This window comes from Lates calcarifer, unplaced genomic scaffold (genome assembly GCF_001640805.2).
Source record: "Lates calcarifer isolate ASB-BC8 unplaced genomic scaffold, TLL_Latcal_v3 _unitig_608_quiver_3414, whole genome shotgun sequence".
Lineage (NCBI taxonomy): Eukaryota > Metazoa > Chordata > Actinopteri > Centropomidae > Lates > Lates calcarifer.
The window spans coordinates 1-3,712 of NW_026117840.1; the positions used below are offsets into that span (position 1 = coordinate 1).

At 41.3% G+C, this 3,712-nt stretch overlaps 1 non-coding gene across 1 annotated transcript; it reads right to left on the reverse strand.

Moving 5' to 3' along the window:
* Window positions 1-3,092: 3,092 nt before the first annotated feature.
* On the reverse strand, window positions 3,093-3,174 carry trnal-uag (transfer RNA leucine (anticodon UAG)). Its single transcript has one exon. It is a non-coding gene; the product is annotated as a tRNA-Leu (tRNA).
* Window positions 3,175-3,712: the final 538 nt, after the last annotated feature.

Below are 3,712 nucleotides of genomic sequence, written 5' to 3' on the forward strand. Positions count from 1 at the left end.
CACTGAACAAAAAGCTGTCGCTGCTACACTGAACAGTTTGTCATTTTTTGTAGGCTCCAGTATGATTGTTACTGCAACAACTGAATCATTTCTGCCTGGAAAAGCCTTCTCTCTTCTTTTTTAAGTATTTCAGTCAACATGCCAAAAACCATTAGAGAGGATCAAATGCATTATGCGTACCTGGAGACTGAGTCAATAAGTCCATTAGTGACAATTGTCTCTCTTCTGTTGTATCATCCTCTTTCAGTCATTTCATCATCCTTTACACTTTCTGTCCAAAGCCCTCACAAATGAGACAAAGTATCACTCTTTAACCCATGTCCTCGCATCTCTACTCTTTTGTTCTCGTATTAGCTTTACATAAATGCAGTCAATAAATGAAAACAAACACTTTCTGTACTCACATCAGGAGACTGGAGGCCTCTGTGATCTTTTGGTATCACCAGAGGAGATTCTCAATGTAATACCCATCTTAAGAAGCCAGCCTTGATTAAAAATCTGATCTCATGAAATCAGGGTAATATCCACCCTGAGGAACTGGCCTTTGTGAAAATCACCTTTGTAAAAGTAAGATAATGAAGGCAGCTGAGGATGGGCACCCTCTGTTTTCTCTCTGTGATGGAAATTCTGTATCTTGCTGCCTATTTAAAGAAACTAGGGTTTTTAAAAAAGGAGTAATGGATTTCTTCACATAAAGCCATTTCTATCTTATGATGTTGAAATGAGAGAGACAATTTGACAGAAATCTAAGTTAGCTCCTGACTTTTTGTCAAATAAGCCTTTCCCCTTACTCCTGATTGCCTTTGCTGTTGAACTCACTTGACTTAGAGAGACACTGTCTTCTCCCTTCACAGGCCCACTCCACTGAACTGTCTGTGCAATCATTTATCCCATCAACTTTGGAGAGACATATTGTCTCCTTTCCTCCTTTGTTGTGTGTTGCACCTCTGGCCACTCCATGTACATTGCTATGAACTCCAATTCTAAATCTGTTTATGGAGATGCCTAACACAAGAGCTTTATCACACAATGAATTGGCCTTGATGCAAACATCATTACCCTCTGGTCACTTGACTAAAGCTCTGATCGAAATGCAGCTATGATTAGCTAACAGTGAGTGCTACTCAGCCGCCTTCTTGCTAACATGGTTGGGAGCGAATGAGAGGAAGACACAGGTAGACAGAGGGATGACGATGTGGCAGGTTATTTTTAAATGACAGTAAGACACAGATAAACAGAACAGAGGGCTTTAAAAACTAAAGCAGCAGTTTCATTTTGTTGTAGCACTTTGCTTTTATATTCCAGACTTTAAATACAACCCAGTGCAAGAACACACACAGTTTAAACCCCATGTAAATCTAGCATCACCAATGATGTGGAGATGTCTGGAGTCATTTACAGGTGTTATCTGCATCTTACTGAGAAATAAGGACTTTTCTGCAATTAATTGACTTGTTCTCTTGCCAACTGAGAGCAAGTGAACTCAACATAGATGTCACATTTTAGGTTGATATAGAGAACAAACAGCCTTTTCGCACATCCAACAGACACAAAGCAACATTAGCATTCATCTGGAGTTGTGTTTATGGATACTTGGGAAATTCAAATAAAATATTCACTCTTAGTTCTGTTCTTGCTCTCTACCTTCCCAGACTAATATTTGGCACTTTAGCTGCTAAATGGTCCACTGTGTTCACCAGCTAGCTGCTTACTTTGTCTGCTGTCTGGTGTTAGTCAGAGGTTATTGTATCTGATTTATTTATCCAGTTAGGTAACTGCTGCCTGTTGCTGACAAAAATCTTGACATGAGAGCACTGAGAGTAAACTGAAGCTGCAGGCTAGAGACCCAAAATAAAGAGCTGAGCTCACCTTGAGCAGCCTCTGTCACATACAGCTAGTCATTTGGTATGTTTAAAGTGACCGTAACCAGTACTTTACAATAACAATGCATAAAGGTCAAGGCATCCAAAGCCTCAGCTGCTTGTTATATACAGTAACAGCAGTGTCCACTACAGAGACATAACAAGTATTTGTTTCAGTTAAGACAATGGATAACTGTTTGAAAACTTGGCAGTGCAGGTGTGGATTACTAAGGTAGAGACAGCATGGCTTGTCGGTTGAAAATATTTACCACTAGCAGAGGATGGTTTCGATCCATCGACCTCTGGGTTATGGGCCCAGCACGCTTCCGCTGCGCCACTCTGCTTTTGGCTGTTCTGGCTGGAACTGGCATCTACAATCTGGGGTTTACAGGCAATTTCTCATCTGAAAAAGAATAATGGGACTACAAGCTTAGTCATGGAGCCGTGCAAGAGAGTCCCATATTGTCAGCTTCTCACTAAATAATTGAGAGCTGGAAAGTGATGAGATGGAAGATTGACTGGAACTCATCTTTGGTCAAAAGAACTTCAGGTGTTTTATTTTTCCAAATGTGGCTACACCAGCATTAAAGAGAAGGTCACTTTTTTAATTCAGTGACTACAAAATACATGTTGTAAAGAATGACTGCAGCAGTAGATGTTTCAGTTAAGATGCATTGTGTCTGTTTCATTTTAACAATTTTTTTGATTACTCTAAGAATGGATTGATGAAACAAGCAACACATTTGCTAACTAGTAGCAGAGGATGGTTTCGATCCATCGACCTCTGGGTTATGGGCCCAGCACGCTTCCGCTGCGCCACTCTGCTCTCAGTTCTTGGGTTTACACTCATTTCTGTGCTTTAAACATACACACATTTAAAACAAGTGCCTCTGGACTACAAACTAAATGGAGTGGACTTGCAAAGGGAAGAACCAGGTTTTCAAACTGTCTTTCTGGGTAAGTCTACAGGGAAGCAATGCACCAACATGTGAACATAGAAACAGTTGTGTCTGAAAGCTTACCTCATCAAGATAACTTGAGGAAGTTCATTCTTGAAACATAGAAGAGAGAAGCACTTACATGAGTCAAAGTCAGGAATTCAGCACCTTCCTGTTAAGAGACCACACCATCAAACCATTATGAATGACATCTGTTCAGACAAGCTTTCCTACTTCTCTGCTTCAAAGCCAAGACTGGGGTCAGATGTTCCAAGTACTGTAGGTAAAGACATGGCAGTGGTGGGATTTGAACCCACGCCTCCATAGAGACTGGAGCCTAAATCCAGCGCCTTAGACCACTCGGCCACACTACCACATATGGTGCCCTTTTACCTGACTGGACCAGTGATTTCTGTAAGGAAAATGATCAGATTCTAAACAGAAAGTGTACATATTGACGTTGGTGAGGATTAATGCAGCCATCGAGTGTGATTTTCTCCCAGTGACATCCCGTCATTCTGTCAGATCTTTACTATAAAGACTACAGCTTAAGCAGAGTGTCTTAAACCACTTGGCCACGTTTCAAAAGAGGTGATAGTCCTCAACTGCTTGGGGCAAAATTCTGTCAAATCTTTACTTAAAAAATGCCACAGCTATAACCAAGACAGTGTTTAAATGTGGTGAGTGTAAAGGAGTTTACCTAAAGCAAAATTGCAGTCAAAGGCAGCTACTGGTACCTTTATTGTCAGCTGCTGAACCAACAAGGTGGAGATGGCACAGAGCACCTGCATGACTCTTTGTTTGAAAATGTACACAGTTAGCAGAGGATGGTTTCGATCCATCGACCTCTGGGTTATGGGCCCAGCACGCTTCCGCTGCGCCACTCTGCTCTTTCCCTTCTATCTGCAACTC